Genomic DNA, 16775 nt, shown 5'->3' with positions numbered 1-16775 from the left:
GAGGAATCAATTGCATCTCCCTCAGATAAAATTCACTTGCATCTCTATGAACAAGAGTAATTTCCACTACTATCAATATTCTATGATTTACAGCGTCATAAAGTAACCCAAATAACCAAGAAGAGAGTTCTAGGCAATGTCTAACTTCCATTTAAAAACACCCAGTTTGTTTGGTTTTTTTTGGCCCACTTCAAAGTCCTTCCCATTTTTCTTGACAAGGTCATTATGGAAGACCCTAGCCTTCATTTTCTCATCAAAAATTATTCTAGGAATTCACTTGTGATCCAACCCAAAGAACTAAAGGTAAATCTCTAAGTCAGGGATTGGCAAACTGCGACCCACAGGCCAAGTCTGACCAGTAGAATTTTGAAGAGTAAGTTTTGTTGGAATTCAGCCACACTGACCTACTGCCTAGGAGTCCTTTCACTCCACAACAGTAGAGCTGAACAGCTGCATCTAGGGCTGAAGAGCCCACAATGCCTGATGTATTTACTATTTGGCTCTTTATAGAAAAAGTCTGCTGACCTCTGATTTAGGTCATCAAGCAAATAGCAAGATTGTGAAATGTCAATTTTCTTTTCCATCAGATGGCCCCTGTCTCTAACAATCATTTTCTAGGGTTTGAGGCCAAGAAGGAGGCAGAGGAGAACTATCCACCTAGCACTTTCTAATCCTATTCATACCCTTCAAAGAATCCCCCTTTTCTCTACCACACCAACTAACTTTCTGTGATGTAGATTGGAGCTGGACAATGGGGGCCAAGAACCGAGAGTTCAAAGACTAGTTTTACCATTTCCTAATAAGGTCTACAAAGAAATGTCTAGACTCCCTTTACAAGGTTATAGGCACTTACAGCCCGTTGTCTCCCATTTATGAGTCTTAATTAAAATTCCAGGATCCCAGGAAAGGTCCTGACCCATCACTATCCCAAGACAAAGCTGCTGATAAACCATTAGAGGTGAGACTCAAATCCAGGTCTGACTCGACTCAAAGCTTGTCCTTGCCTGACTCTCAGGATAGGCATGATTCTTAGGGACTTACCTCACATGAATGCCATCTACTTCAGAGCCATTTTGCTGTTATTTTTAAAGACGTTGGAAGTGGCAAGAGCACTGGGGTGAGAAAACATGTTTTAGGCAGAATGCTTGATACCTCCTTGCTGCTTCCCCAGCATTCGGAAGGGGGAGGAAACACGGGTCGGCTTCCACACCAGCCTGGCAGAGGAAACAGACATCTGTCTCAGGACGGTATTTCTTACTCTTGATAGCAGCCAGGAGTACTTTCTGATCCAAAAGAAAAAATGTGCTTCAGCTAAGAAATATGAGATTAAAATTCAAGCATATTGAAACTAAACTTTGAATAAGTTTCTCTCCTTTTTTTTTTTTTAAAGAATGGCTTAACAACAATGAAGAAAATCTTCACATTATTAAAGCACCAGGTAGGATGTTTCTAATTAAGTCTTGGAGGAAAAGCACTCAGAAGCCAATTAGTGGAAGGTAAGGGGTGGATCATCAACATGCAGCATCTTCACAATCGGGCACCTGATCCCATCCTTTGAACACAGAGAAAAGCCAGCATAATGCTTCCCTTTTTTCTTTGGTTGTATAACTGGAAAATGAGACACTCAGGTTTTCATTTCTGATGGTATGGATGGGAATTGTCAATCTGAGTGTCAAGACTGTTTCTTGAGCTGATGTTTGCAGATCATAAACCATTTTCCTCACCGTCTGTGACAGTCATCCCTCTGATTGTTGTCACTTACGGAGGTCAAGCGTTACATTTAAAGCAATTGTGAGGACGTTTTGGCTCTTTCTCTCGAGGCATGATGCGATAAAATAGTTGATGGAGGCCATATATAGTTTCATAATGCACTGGGAAAAAATAAAGCTTTTGGATTCAAGTTTGGGTTCAAACACTGGCTGTGTCCTCTACTACCTGTACGATTTGGCATTGATGTTTTTCATATCTTTGAACTTTAGCTTTCTCATCTGTGAGTTAGGGAGAATAATCACTTCCTAATTTTTGTTGTGCGATTTAAATAAGAAAGCATAGGAAAACCATAGCATAAACCTGACACACGGTAGGTATTTCAATAAGTATTCACTCCCTCCCACTCTACTCTGCTATGTTACCATGCTTCAGAGTAATTTTATGAGTTCTGATGGTGCTACTACCCAAAGATGCACTCCACTATACTATTAATTTCTCCTGTCTATGTTTTATCCCATACCTATCACAAAGGGACTTGTGTTTCTTTTCAGTTTAACAGGAAACTTCTTGCCTAGGCAGAACAAAAGGAAACACATCACTAGGTCAGGGTGTGATTAAATAATTGGCCTATAGGTCTTCAGTATTAAAATATCAGAGAGCAACCTCAGGAGACAGTGTGACACAGTTGAAGATAATTAGGAATGACTGGCATTAGAGAACAGGAGAACTTGGCTACAAGAAGAGAATGCTAAGCTTTGTAAAAGTTAACCACTCTTTCTGTGTAAAACAGACCAGCTGCTTTGGTGAAAGATAGTTTTAGAACAAAGCCCTTCAGTGTTTTGAATTCAAAAGGAAAAGGATTAAACAGCATGGTGATAAAAAATACTCACAAAATTTAGGGGAAATGGTAGCTTTTCATTTTGATGCAGATGGACCTTTTTATTTTTATTTTTAAATGAATTTTTTTTTAAACAGTACCAGTGGGATGAATGTAGCTTCATGTTGACTTTTAAGCTCCTCAGTAGATTGAAAGTAAAAGTTACATGATGATTTCAAATTGACTTTTCTATATCCTTCCAAACCAAATAATTTTACAAATTACATTAGGGTTAGAATTTGCTGGAAGCCAAGAATGTCCTTCTATACAATCCAAAATGAGGCACAGTCTTTGCCCAATATGAATATCACCAAAGACGTCTGCTTTCAACTCCATAAATGGTTTTATGGTATTTCCCCTAGTTATTTCTCTGGAAAGTCCTTGTTACCATTAGCAAATAACTTCAGTCTGAGAGAGAAAACAATCAAGATCATCTCAAGTCTGTAAACGGGCTCACAGTGATCCAGTACAATGAGAGCCAAGAAGACCATAAAGATGACACTTCCTAGTTCTTCCCCTCTTGACATCCACTTCAAATAGGCTTTCTACCATTAGTAACTGTCATCATCGAGGACTTTCCAACTGCATTCAAAACAGTGCAATAATCATCGTAGTGGAAAAGTATGTTCTCATCAATCATGCTACCTTAATTCCAAGGATAAATAGTTATGTTCCAAGTTAAGAGGTAGGAAAAGTCTGCTGGCTCAGGCTGCTAACCAGTTACTTATTCTTTCCTAAACATGCGTCATCTTCAGGACACATATGTTAATGTAAATGTATACAATAATATTTGAATTTCTCTGGTGATCACTGCCAGTTGAAAATAAAATTCACAAGCATAAAACCACTAAAAATGTTAAGATATAACCATATCCCCAGCTCTTAGATGAATGTCTGGCACATAGAAAGCACTCAATAAATGTTTGTGGAGTTAATGATGGTCTACAATAAAATGGTAGTTAAGCCAAAAAAGGAAATAAGATCATCCTTGGAAAGTGTGAAGAGGGAGAAAGGAAAGAAGAAATGGAAAGAAAAAGGAAGGGAAAGTGGGCCTTGGAAGTAACTGTGGAAATCACCAAAAAATAAGAGGTAGACCTAAGTAAGAGGTAGCCAAGGAGGCTACCAAAAAATTGAGTAAGAGGACCTGGAGAGAAAGAGAAAAAAAATCTCAGAAAACATGAGGTTATACAGGAGTAAAGGTCAGACTATTTTAGGCATTTTTAGACATTTTCCTCTTTTCCACCAGTTCTCTTCTTTTTGAACAGTCTTATTAGTAAGCAAATAGATCTATTTTCAACTTCAACTTTCATTCTGATTCTTTGTACAAACAAATTCACATATCCATAATTTGACTGCAATATTAAAAAAGTTAGCAGAACAGAATTAATTGCAATAAAACATTTTCTCTGATATTGAGAAAGATAGATGACTAGATAGATGGTCACAGATCAATAAATCAGTAATTGATAGATCAATACAGGTACACGAGAGAGAGAGAGAGAAGATACATATGGCTTAAGTACATTGTTAATAGTATAGATTTCATTTTTATAGAAAGTAGCCTGAATAAGGGAATTTCTATAGTTCAGCTGGTAAAGAACCCACCTATAATGCAGGAGACCCTGGCTCGATTCCTGTGTTGGGAAGATCCCCTGTAGAAGGGATAGGCTACCCACTCCTGTATTCTTGGGCTTTCCGGCTGCCTCAGACAGCAAAGAATCTGCCTGCAATGTGGGAGACCTGGGTTTGATCCCTGGGTTGGGAAGGTCCCTTAGAGTAGGAAACGGCAACTCACTGCAGTATTCTTGCCTGGAGAATCACCATGGACAGAGGAGACTGGCTGGTTACAGTCCATGGGGTTGCAAAGAGTTGGACACAACTGAGTGACTAAGCACAGCACAACCTGAATAAAGCAAGAGTGTTCCAGCAAACACTGGGACTCGCCTCTTATGACTGGTCTTGGGAGTCCCATGGCAGCCCACACTCTATTGGTTTAAGCAGTCACAAGACTACCCAGATTCACAGCAGGAAGAATTAGACTCAACCTCTTGGTAGGGGGATAGAAGGTCACACTATTGTAGAAGCACAGGGGACAAAATATTGCTGTGGCCATCTCTGGAAAATACCATGAGCTGCAATGACTTCTGAAGCAAGTGAGGTCGAAGGTCTGGAGCCATCTTCTCTATAGGCCTTAATTCTACTGTCTTTCCCCGGGAAGGGCCCTTACTCCCAGACCAAGAATTCTTCAATAGTTACAGACTTTCTTGTTCAGCTGGAGTTATTGTATTTGATACCATCAACTTAATTCCTCAATCAGTCTCTGGACCACAGGGGCCAGGATGGGGAGGCGAGAGATTTCCCTTTTTACATACAGGTCTTGTGGCAGAGAAATAAAATCATGGACCAAAACCAAAAGCTTAAACTCCTTCCTGCTCCCACCTCTGACTGAATTAGACCTTCCTTTTCTTAGTGCCTCATTTAATAGCTATTATCATTGTCCTTACCAAATTTTATTGCAAGAATTTAATGACTTGTCTCTCAGGTCCACCTCCCAACTAGCCTTTGGAAAAAGGAACCATTTCATCCAACTTTGCACGTGCGAATAGTAATCAAGCACTTCTGTCTTGAAAATCATGATGCTATCATCTAAAAAGTCAGGACTTAGAGACAGCAAACCTGGATTCCTACCCTCGTTCTTCAGCACTCCAGCAGGATGCACTGGGTGGTTCACTTAACCTCCCTGAGCTTCAGCTTCTCCACCTTTAACACGAGGACACGGCAGTCCGATCTGCCTATGTCACATAAGGGTTGAGAATCAACCAAGAGAGTAAACTGTAAAGTTATAAGACGTTATCATTTGCTATTAGTTTCTAAAGAATAGCAATCGTACCTTTCTTGTTAAAGCTGATTAGATTTCAGCACTTGGCACTCAATATTCTCTTTATTCCATCAACCATACCAGACCAGATATGATATGCTGCTGATTTTAAATGTTTAAACAAATCTAAGCTACATAGGAACTCTTAAAAATGAATTTTAATGAGCCAGGCAACAGTTTAAAACATATATAAAGTGGCTGTTTCATAGAGTATTAACATTCAAAGCAGACAAAAAAAATTGTAAGTAGATTCAGAAAGGATTCCTAAAGAGTATGAAAGAAACAAAAGGGTGCAGTGGATCCCTATTCACTTACTAAAAAAAAAAAAAAAAAAAAAAAGCAACACTTTCCCAAGATTTTACTCAGCATTTTGTACTTAGAAAGTCCTCTTAAAAGGACTTGTCAAGGAAACATGTTATCAGCCCTCATTCGTTGTATACTACATTTTTTTTTCAGAGAAATAATTTACCCTCAAATCAATGAATTTTTGCTACTTCAAAAGCAAGAAAAATTAAAGCATGCTAATAACAACTCTTTCTTTCAAACCTCAAATCTTATTTTCACAAAACCAAAACTTAAATATCAAAAAAACTGTGACATTACTGCATTTAACAAAAGCAAGGAACCAAAGTCTGAATAATCCACATTAAGATAGAATTGGTATATCTTTCTGGGAGAATTTACAACTCTAAAATATATGATGGATCAAATACAATTTTTGTATCATTATCTCTATCAGAGAGAAATATTGGTTTAAAGCCTCAGATGGTAAAGAATCCACATGTAATGAGGGAGACCTGGGTTCAGTTCCTGGGTTGGGAAGATCCCTTGGAAGAGGCCATGGCAACCCACCCCAATATTCTTGCCTGGAGAATCCTCATGGACAGAGGAACCTGGCGGGCTATAGTTGGGGTCACAAACAGTCGGACATGACTGATCGACTAAGCACAGCACACAACTGAGAAAAAACAGAAATTAACTAATATTTATGCTTACTTAGTTTCCACACAGGATAGTTTCCAACCAGATTTAATTCTGTCAAGGAGCATCATCCTGTGCTCTGTGGTGGTATCAGCCTGCAACCTCAGGGCTCACTGGGCAAAAGATCCTGGGAATTGATGTAAGCCATGCCAGAGAGAGATCCAGCTCCTCTTGTCTTGGGTCCTGCCCAACAGAAGGTGAGCAGACCTGAGTGGAAGAGGCTGGACGGGTGTCACTGGATTCCCACAGGCTGGGGCAGGAGTTACAAACGGCCAGCCAAAATAGAGAAGAATCCGGATAGCTGACGGAAGCTGCAAGAGGAAGAGTCCAGCAGAGCACCTCAAGCAGCACAGGAAAGCAGCCATGGGGAAAAGGTCTATTTAACCATCAGTAACTAACTCAGGCAGGCAGCTGTAGGCTCAGGAATAACAAAGCTGCCAGCCTAGTGAAACCATAACATTCCCTTCTCTCTCCTTCTGTCTTTGACCTTGGCGAGGAACCAACAGGCAGAAAAAGTGCGAGAGGAAGGCGGGGTGAACAGGGAGGGGTGGGGGAGAAGGAGTAAAGACGGGAGGACCATGCCTGAAGCAAGTCAGAGCTGAAGGAAGGCAAACAACTGAATGCTGTCACGTTCTAAGTTTTGATTAACATCTTCGCCGTGACATTCTAATTACTGAACTAAGATTACGTTTGCAACCTAAAGTGACCTTGGAGGATCTTTTTTATAAGACTGGAGGCAAAAGCATAAGATCTGCCAGAGTTGACATCCTGGGGCAGAGGAAAATTAATCTCACTGAATCAAGCTTAAAGTATGATGGGGAAAGACTACAATGCTGTGTTTTGTTTATGTCAAAAGTGAAGCTTGTTAAACTCACCAGCGACATATTGTTGAAGCCGAGTTTTTGACTCTTGATGATTGATATACATTTTTTCTGGTCTTGCCCACACTTAGGAGTAGGTGAAATTCTTCTGATTTCAGTCACTAGATTCTGGTTGTGACCAGAAAGACACTGTAGAAGTTGAGAACTGTTAGGAATCAAAGAAAACATTGGGGTCTAAAATATACTCAGACTAGGGGACACTTCATGCCTCCTTTCAAATTTTTACTGACCACATGCACTGAATGAGATATGCCCACTCCCGCCACTCACTTCCAAAGTCCTCTCTTGTTCCATGGCTTCCCTATCCAGGTGCCCTAGCTGAGGTGTCAGGAGGTGAGGACAAAGTCTGTGCCCAGGCCCTCATATTTTTAATCTCCATGTATTTTTATGAGATTTACATATCATAAGCATTCTGTTCAATAGTCAAAACTCAGACTGTCTTGAGAAAGTAGAGATGGAAATTGGTATCAAGATCTAGAAACTTGTCTAATACTTTATTCAGTTGGGGGCCCTAATAGATATAGAACATCACCTAGGTTTTAAAACAAATGCCCTCACCCCCAAATTAAAATAGAATAGCATAGTAGAAGAAGAATCTCTGTACTCACCTTTTATTTTTGAACTATTGGGCCCTGAGCTTAAGATATACATAAATGATTCAGTTCAGTTCAGTTCAGTCGCTCAGTCATGTCCGACTCTTTGCGACCCCATGAATCGCAGCACGCCAAGGCCTCCCTGTCCATCACCATCTCCCTAGATTATTATTTTAAAACAGCAATGTCAAGTTTTGCCTTGGGGCTGGGGAGGCTACTCATTGACCAGCTGATATTACAGGTAGCTTGTTGGTTACATTATCCCAACATCTACTCAGGCCAAGCCTGTCCAAGCCAGGTGGTCAGATCAAAGCTTCCCTCGCAAGGAGGAGTCGGCCTCCGTACTCTGGACTAAGGCTAACAGGGAAGAGAGAGGAGGAGAACATTTCCTCCTGGAAGCCGAAGAGGCCCTCCCCTCTCTGCTGCCAAACCCAACTCTCCAAAGAGCAAATGAGATGCTAGTGAGACCTTTAAAGCATGCCCCCCAGCCCCTACAAAGAAGGCTATTTAATCTCTGAAAAAGCAAGGACAAAGAGACCATCCAGTGGAAAAAAATGAGAAGCATTGGTTGCTTAGGAAGGAAAGAGGCTGGGACTGGCTTTCAGTAGAAACATTTGAACCTACAAATATCTCTCCTCCCTGGGAGGACTCATCTGCTGTTGCCTCCATCCATCACACAAATCTTAGCATTTTTAGAAATGTTTAATGTTCTCAGTTCAATCTGAGAATGGAGTGATTTTGGATAGTGAATTCCATTCTTAATCTCTCCTTATTCGTTTTAAGGTAAGCATGACTGAAGATACAATATACAACTTAGAAACTGCTCCACAGATGTATTCAAACTGCATGGGTTATCGAAACCCCTTTAAGGAGTTACCTGATAAGGGATGCAGACTGATGCCTTTACTTTGGAAGGAAACGTGGAATGTGTTCTAGAAGCACAGACTTGAGGTCAGAGATTGATAAAGAGCTGAAACCTACAGGTGTCTCCTATAAGTGGCTCACTCAGGCCACCTGCTCTGTGGCTTGGAAGGGTGATCAGTGATACCACCTCACAGGGCTCTCCCTGGCCCTGGCTGGTTCGTTTGTCATCATCTGAAACAAACACTTAAATCCTTAGTAAGCAAATAGTTCAGACCAGATAATTTAGGAAAACAACCCTCTGGAAACTGCCAGCCACAAGTCAAAAATTGCAAAACCAAAACGATTCCTAGTAATAGAAGGACATGAAGACGGCTTCACCTCCCCCTGCCTCAGTTTGTTCCTTTGTGCAGAGCGGATCAAATTGGTGCCCACCTCACAGCGGTCCTGGGAGGAATAAATGAGTTAAGGCAAGCAGCGCACTTAGAAAACAACGCATGGCCCATAATAAGGGCACAGGTACACACAGGATATAAGAATAAAGGTCAACCATCAGTCTCTCTGCAGCAGCCTTAGATGCAGAATACCCAGCGCCCTGCAGACTGCATGGCCTAAGCCACCTGGGATGATGGAGGCCGAGCATAATTCGATTCCCATCTCTTTGCTGCCAACAGAAACCACACAGAGAGAGAAACGGGAAGGCTTTCTAAAGAGAGGACCCTCGTCAGCAACAGCTTGTGTCACCTTGCATCCACAACCATCGCTCTGAGCCATTTCAGGGTCAACCACAGTGATGTTAGAAAGCATCTCAAAGGACCACAACACAGCCAATCTTCACCTTGTGTGCGTGTGCTCCGTCACCACTAAGGAAACCCCAGAAGTCTCAAGAAGTCTTGCGTGGTATGTGAATGGTCACACACCTTTAGGGTCACTCCTCTACCCTTTCTGCTTGAAGGGACCACACATCACAAGCCTGCTCAAGGAAGAAAAATCCAACGTTCCAAATGTCCTGCCTGGGGCTAAGATACTTCTCACCCTCCTTCCCTGATTTCCTCGGGACTTCCACCACAAATCTGGAGACTAGTCCCGTTATGACCATTGGGCTCTACAGAGGACTGTTCTAAGGGAAAGCAGAGGAGAGCCAGCCTCTTGGAGTGGCCACCACGTGGCAGAGCCCTCACTCACCCCATCTCAGCTAAATTAATTCATGCAGCTAAACTTCACAGAAGCACATTATTAGAAAATCTCTAGATTTTGATACTTCCATTTCTGCTTTCTTAAGTGAGTCTGCCTTTTAGCTATTAACAGAACACGTGTGGTTAATCTTCTAAAAACTATACAGAGACTAAGTCTGAGGGTTTGTTGGCTCCTTCTGACTCATCAGGTGGGCATGTGTATATCCAGTTTACAGATGAAGAAATGGAGGCTCAAGGAGGTAAAATGACATCTGAGATCACACAGACACTAAGCTTGCAAACCAGGAGGATTAAAATGGCTGACATTCCACTCTACTGTCCTCAGCCCCGGGGGGTGCCTATGGTTCATGCAGGAGCTAAACAAAAGGCAGAACAGAAAGTGGTTACCAGAGCTCCCATGTTGGGGTCTGTCAGGCAGAAGAATGTGAGCCGGAAACACCTGGTCTGTGGTTAGGTGGAGTTCTGCTGGTCATTTCTGAAGCAGGGAGAGGAGTTGCTTGATATTTTTCTCATTTTTTTCTTTGTCTGGCTTGAAGATAGACAGAGGCAGGAGATGGGCCAGCAACATGGTGGCAAGAAGAAAAAGTAAAGCAATGTTTCAGAAGTGAATCTGAGGGAATTTTCTCTGCTTCTTTCCTCTAACTGGAGGGCACTAGTTCAGCAACAAACATGGGGAACCCAGAAGCCAGGCAAGCAAAAACTCTGATGTGGATGTCCACAGGAGTCTTGGAGAAGTCTCAGAGAACTCTGGACAGGTTAGGGCTAGGAGTGTAAACCAGCCTTGGGTGAGGCAGCTCTGGAAAGGGAGCCTCTTGCTTCCCAGAGGCAGAGAGTGAGGAGAATGAGCTGGGGAGCAGATATTCCAGGCAGAAGAGTGCCTACAGGTGTAAGGGTTGTTTATATACTCATATATCACTTGTATATATGTGTGCTTTTCCTCTGCTAATTTATTTCTATAAACTTGTATTTACTGGAGTACTGATAAAAGATTTTTTAATCCTTGACTATCTGGTAATGGAAAAGAAGATAATACACCTCAACTTGAGCTCCAGTAGTGGTTCTGAATAGTCCACTTGTCCTGGCATGATCCAATAGAGATGGTGCTCAATGCTCTTTGCAAACATTGATTTTCTTGCCTGGTGTGGGGACGTGGACATTTGCCAAGGCCTTTCCTCCCCACGAAGTGGCAGCATGAGCTGCAAATGGGACTAAGGCTGCAAAACTTATGAGTATTTAATTGATGTCTCACAAAAAAGTGGACTTCTGCATAGACTCAGGAAATAGATTCAGAGGCTCATGAAATATGTCACATTCAAATCCAGAAAATGTTCTTCCTGAAGAAAAGCAAGGGAACAGATTATTAAAGCAGTTTTTTTTGTGTTGCTGTTTTTTTTGTTTTGTGTTTTAAAGAACTCATAATGAAAAGAAAGCCCAGATAAGAGGCTGGTTTCTCCTTGTAGACACTTTTTCTATTTCTCTGTGTTATTAGAGGTAAAAACTGTTAAGATGAAGCCTGGCCTACTTCATAACTTGGAGGTCTTGCCTTAAGGGATCATAATTATTTTAGTTTCAACCTTCTGTGCTGTCACAGCTACAGAGTAAGAAGGGAAAATGCCTAGACATTTTTTTTTAATGACATTAAAAACATACAAGAACAAACTATAAAGTACACACTATAAAGTACACAAGGCATGAATTCTAAAATGTGAGGGAAAACAGTGTCAAAGCTTATGGTAAAACATAGCAGGAAGAAATAAGGATGGCTTGATCTTGTGCAAACTAGAACACCATTTTATTCCTTTACTGTTTCTTTAGAAAATATTTCTTTACTATTCCTTCCAGTTATTCATACAGTCTGTTCATGTCAAAGCAGAAAACAATGTTATATTGATAAAATTCCATCTCTTTTATTCAGACCCAGAATGGGTCTTTAAGCTCGTGTATCCCATTTTATGTAACAGACAAATTAGGTAAAAAGTTGACGTACTTTGGATACAGTATTATAAATGTGTACGAAAATGTCACTATTTAAAAGTATATAGGTATTCAGCAAATTATTTTGTAATGAGCTTCATCTTACAGATGCATTTTTTAAAAAGAAAAGTCACTTTATTTTAATGAATTCACACCAATAACATCAGAAAAACATGTTTAAGAGGTCACACAGACATCTGCCCAGCCCCAAACTCAATACCATCTCAATGAACGTCTATAGAGTGAAAACACCCTCTTCCATTGCAATCCTGAAGCACAAAAGGTATTAATAATTGAGAAGAGGTGGTTTCACACTGTATGTCTTCACCATCAATTATATTTTTAATGTTAAATCAACATGATCATGAGAGATGATTTTGCATGTCTCTAATTGGAACTTCATGATTAAGCTAATCTGTTCACCAATCTGCACTGTTTCAGAACCCTGATGAAACCCTCAGAAAGCTTAAGGTCACCCTGGTTCTGGACATGTGCCAAAAAGTTTTACCTGAAAGAAGCATGGGCCATGCTGCTACTGCTGCTCTGACAGCTGAGTTCCTTGAGGCTCCTGGTAAGTGATGGCAGGCCTTGCAAACTTCCCCCTCAAAGCCCCCAGTGATGGCATGACCCAGAGTGTGGCCGAACACAGAACCCACAGCCAAGCTGGCTGCGATGGCATGGCCATCAGACCCGGCTGCTCGGGAGCAGCAGTAGGGGAGCCCACGGCAGATGGTGGAGTCACTGCTGGTGGCCGAGCTGTGGGTGCTGGCCTGGGCACAGCTCTTGTCCTGTGGTGTCTGCTGGCCAGAGGGGCCATGCCGAAAGTGCAGCTTCCAGAAGAGCCAGAGAGCATCACTTTCAATGTATCTGAATTTTCACATACTGAGATTTCCTACAGAGAGGAGGACTGTGTTTTAAAATCTGTTACTTCTGATTGGCTTGATTTTTTATTTTTTTGTATTGTACAATACGTACTGCTGATATAAAACACAAGTACAAACCCAATAAGTGAGAAGAGATAAACTGGAGGTACTGGGGTACTATACAGTACATTAACTCACCCCTGACTTCAATTTTAGCTCATAGACTGAAGTCACAGCTGGGTGGAAAGTGGTTTCCTGCCAGTCAGTGTAGCTGCCGAGTCAGAAGAGAGAGGGACCACTTGCTCCTCCGTGGGAAGGAAGGCAAAAGTCCCTTCATGTCACACAGAGCTACAGAGAGCCATCTGTACCCCAGCCCTGGGCATTATTTAAACTGTACATTCAGTTGTGAATTACAAAGATCCAAAATAATATGGATTTCAAGGAAGCAATTTATTGCTCACCCATAAACGGATAATTTAGACGACTCTCTGGAGGCTCCTCATTTATCTGGGAGTCAGGATTCTTCTAGACTTTCGCTGCTCCATCACTGGGAAGTGGCTGCCATCCTCATGGCCCAGCATAGTAGGCCAGCGATCATTCCATTAAAAAAAAAAAAACTATTACAGAGGAAAGACCGTGGAAGAAACTTCAGGCTGTTTTCTAGTATCTAGTCTCCCTTTCCAAGTAATTGAAGCCACTTGGATGCTTGGGAAAAAAATTCCATTCCCAGCCACTGTTGTAGCAAGAACTTCTGGTAATAGGAGGTGAGAGATGAGAGATTCTTGGGTGTGTCATTAAAGACAGTGGTAATGTACCACCCCTTACTCCTTTTGCTCCATCATGGACAAAGAGGTCAAAGGCCACCAGGACATACAATGGAGGCATTACACCAGCCTTGCACTGCCTTTTATGTGAGAGAGAAGTCAACTTGTATCTTTTTAGCCCCAGTCACTTGGGTCTCTGTTAAATGCTGCTGAGACTAAGGTGTTCCTAACACACTCATCTTAAGAGAAATTCATAAAAAAGTTAGTATATTAATTTACTAGGGTCCAAGAGTTAGCTCCAAAGTTTCACCCCAGCCCTTTCTGTTGCACATCTAATAAACATTTATCAAGCATCTGCAATGTTCTAGACAGTATTCCAGGCCTTGGGGCAATGCAGCATGACCATGCCCCGATCCTTCCCTCAAGGAACTTACTATCAAATAGAGGAAAGAATTAAGGGAGTGAATATGACTGAATGCTGGTCACATGCCAGGCACCACTGTAGTTGTTTTCACATGTTTTATCCTTTGCATCTTGCCGGGAGCCAGCGCGAGGAATCCCACCCGTGACAAGGTCATGAGGCAGAGATCTGATGTGCAAGGTCGAGTCAGATCTCAGGTCCCCCCCCTGGTATTTCCTGAGCATGTACCCCCCAAAATAAGAATCTGCCTGCCTTACTGTATTGTACTTTTCCACTCTCCTGACACACTCTGGAGAAAGTCATCTCAAGGCTTTAGTCTTCTGCATTTGAAAGGGTGTGGGCTTCCCTGGTGGCTCAGAGGTTAAAGCATCTGCCTCTAATGCAGGAGACCTGGGTTTGATCCCTGGGTTGGGAAGATCCCCTGGAGAAGGAAATGGCAACCCACTCCAGGATTCTTGCCTGGAGAATCCCATGGACAGAGGAGCCTGGTGGGCTACAGTCCATGGGGTTGCGAAGAGCCGGACACAACTGAGCAACTTCACTTCACTTCACTTCTTCAATCCAAAAACCCCTCTGATGGCTTTCTAGCTTGCCTGCAGGACTCATACAGCTGCGCATGTGATTGTTTGAGGCCTCCCGACCACCACCACCGGAGGCACAGGTAGCTTAAAATATCCTAGGAATGTAAGGGCTTCTGAGGAGTCAAAATCATTAGAATAGGACTGATTAAAGTTTCATTTGTTGAGCCAATACTTGCTGCCAAATTTTCATATCTTTTCTTTTTAGATATAGTTGATATATAGAAAAACAGGTAGTAGACCTGGTATTAGCAACTTTAGATCTTTGAGTTAAGTACTTTCTTTGTTATAACCCACTGCACCTTTGTTCTACAGGAATGTAACTTTATTTAGTACTTTGAGGGTGATGCAAAGTAAAGAAAAAACACTTCTAGGGCAAAGGAGTTTTCTGGTTGATAGACAATTATCCAGGAAGAGAGCCATAAAAATGTTAACAAGCCTCTTGGCCAGAAGATAATGTAAACCACCTGAGACCTTTTGTATACGGGAGGGTATGCAAAAAGAAAGCCTTGTCTCAGTGAGGGTCAGGACTGCTGCCCCTGCATAACTCTGCATATTCCATTATGTACAACTTGGGGTATATAAGCTGATTTTGAAAAATAGTTTTTGGAATCTTTCACCGATGCTGGGCTTCCCCATGTCGTTCTTTTCTCCCTTTTTCGGCTGAATTTCCATCTGGGGCACGGAGGTTCACCATGTTTACTTACTTGTCCCGGCTTCTAAGATCCGTAAGAGAGGGAGCCTAAGGCGGGGCAGCCTTCGATATTCAAGTGGGAGCCGGTGGCCTAACGTAGATGCTGCAAACCTTATCTCGAGGTTTTATTGGTTTTCCCCATAAACCAAGTTATTCAGCCTCTTTTCTCCACTTAATTTTCCTACTATACTATTTCTTCCTAATCTAATCTTATATCTCTAAATAAGCAAGTTTTTCCTTGCCTATCCATCTCCCCTTCGAATCACCCTGGATCCACTGGGGCTAGGACCCCAGCAGCATCTCATGAAGTTTCTATGGAATCCTCACTTTATAGATGTGGGTGGACATTGTAGCTCCAAAGGGTGATAGAATTTACTTGGGGCGACACCTGTAACACGTGATAGAATCAACATTTCGGTTGGATTCATGAGTCGACCAGCGACCAGGCTGCTTCTTGGACGTGCATTTGGAAAGCAAACATGCAAGGCCCCATGTGACAAGACCCAGCCAGTTCAATGGCTTCAGCTTCTTGTGTCACTTCTTGAGAGGTTAACCAGCCATTATAGTTGCCCCAATGTCACTGTGTGTCCTAGACCAAGTACAAGCTTATTCTTTTCCTCCTATAGGGAATAGTAAACCCACTTAGGGCCACCACATCTCCATCAGGAGCACAAAAGTGTCACTTACAGGTCCCACCACTGTGGCTACAGTCTGCATTTTATCTTCTCTTGCTGCCAAAAAAAAAAAAAAAAAAATCATAAAAAACAAAAAACGAACCAATTCACTGGACAGCTCCCTTCCTGACCATCATTTTTGTCTGCTCATCTACTTTGGACTCTAGTCTTTTCCCTCTGGGCATTTCTGTCTCCATATTCCACATACATAAAATAGCATTTGGATCTTGTATCCTCCTTCACCCAATAGGCTTATTGTTCGTAATTGACCCCAAAGCATATAAAGCAGCCTGTCCAGACATTTATAGGATTATATCATCTCTTAAATCATATCACACCTTCTGCTAAAAATATCCAGCTCTGATATCAATTGAAGAAGTAATTCAATGTTCAAAGTCCCAGACAATCAGAAAGTCTACATGGGATGAATTTTTTTTTTTTAATTCAGTTGAAGCATTTATGTGCGCTCAAATTATAACAGCAACTCAGTGATCACCCAGCACATGGGGCAAAACCTGGTTTGTCTATCCATTTTGAGGGTAGTAAGAAAAGATGATAAATCCCTCTTTTTATGCCAAGCAGACTTGTCCTAGATAATTATCTGAGTTCAGCCCAGCAGAGTCCTTTGTCAGCAGTTGCTTTGAAGAAAGGGGCTGTGATCCCTTATATTATTTTATGGTAAAGTAAAAGTAACAGCCCCCAGATCTCACTAGTTTCTTGCTCACATCATCTTCTGGTTGGGATTTTAGTGGCCTTCAATGAGGTGATTTGGGGACCCAGGCTCCTATCACCTGGTTGACTCTTCAGGATGGTTCCTCTGCATTTAGCCC

At 41.9% G+C, this 16775-nt stretch overlaps 1 long non-coding RNA gene and 1 pseudogene across 1 annotated transcript in view; both read right to left on the bottom strand.

The window, feature by feature from the left end:
- LOC108636566 overlaps positions 1-14355 on the bottom strand; it is a 78550-nt gene extending 64195 nt beyond the window's left edge. Inside the window, exons 1-4 of the long non-coding RNA XR_001918447.1 lie at positions 13276-14355; positions 10365-10506; positions 7322-7456; positions 1042-1283 (exon numbers count right to left, since the gene is read on the bottom strand). This is a non-coding gene — a long non-coding RNA (uncharacterized LOC108636566). The remainder of the gene's footprint in view (positions 1-1041; positions 1284-7321; positions 7457-10364; positions 10507-13275) is intronic.
- On the bottom strand, positions 12357-12793 carry LOC102169959 (annotated as a pseudogene).

The sequence above is a fragment of the Capra hircus genome, chromosome 8, assembly GCF_001704415.2.
Source record: "Capra hircus breed San Clemente chromosome 8, ASM170441v1, whole genome shotgun sequence".
Classification (NCBI taxonomy): domain Eukaryota; kingdom Metazoa; phylum Chordata; class Mammalia; order Artiodactyla; family Bovidae; genus Capra; species Capra hircus.
Note: the sequence above shows the minus strand (reverse complement) of the source record. Positions and strands in the feature narration are given on the sequence as shown.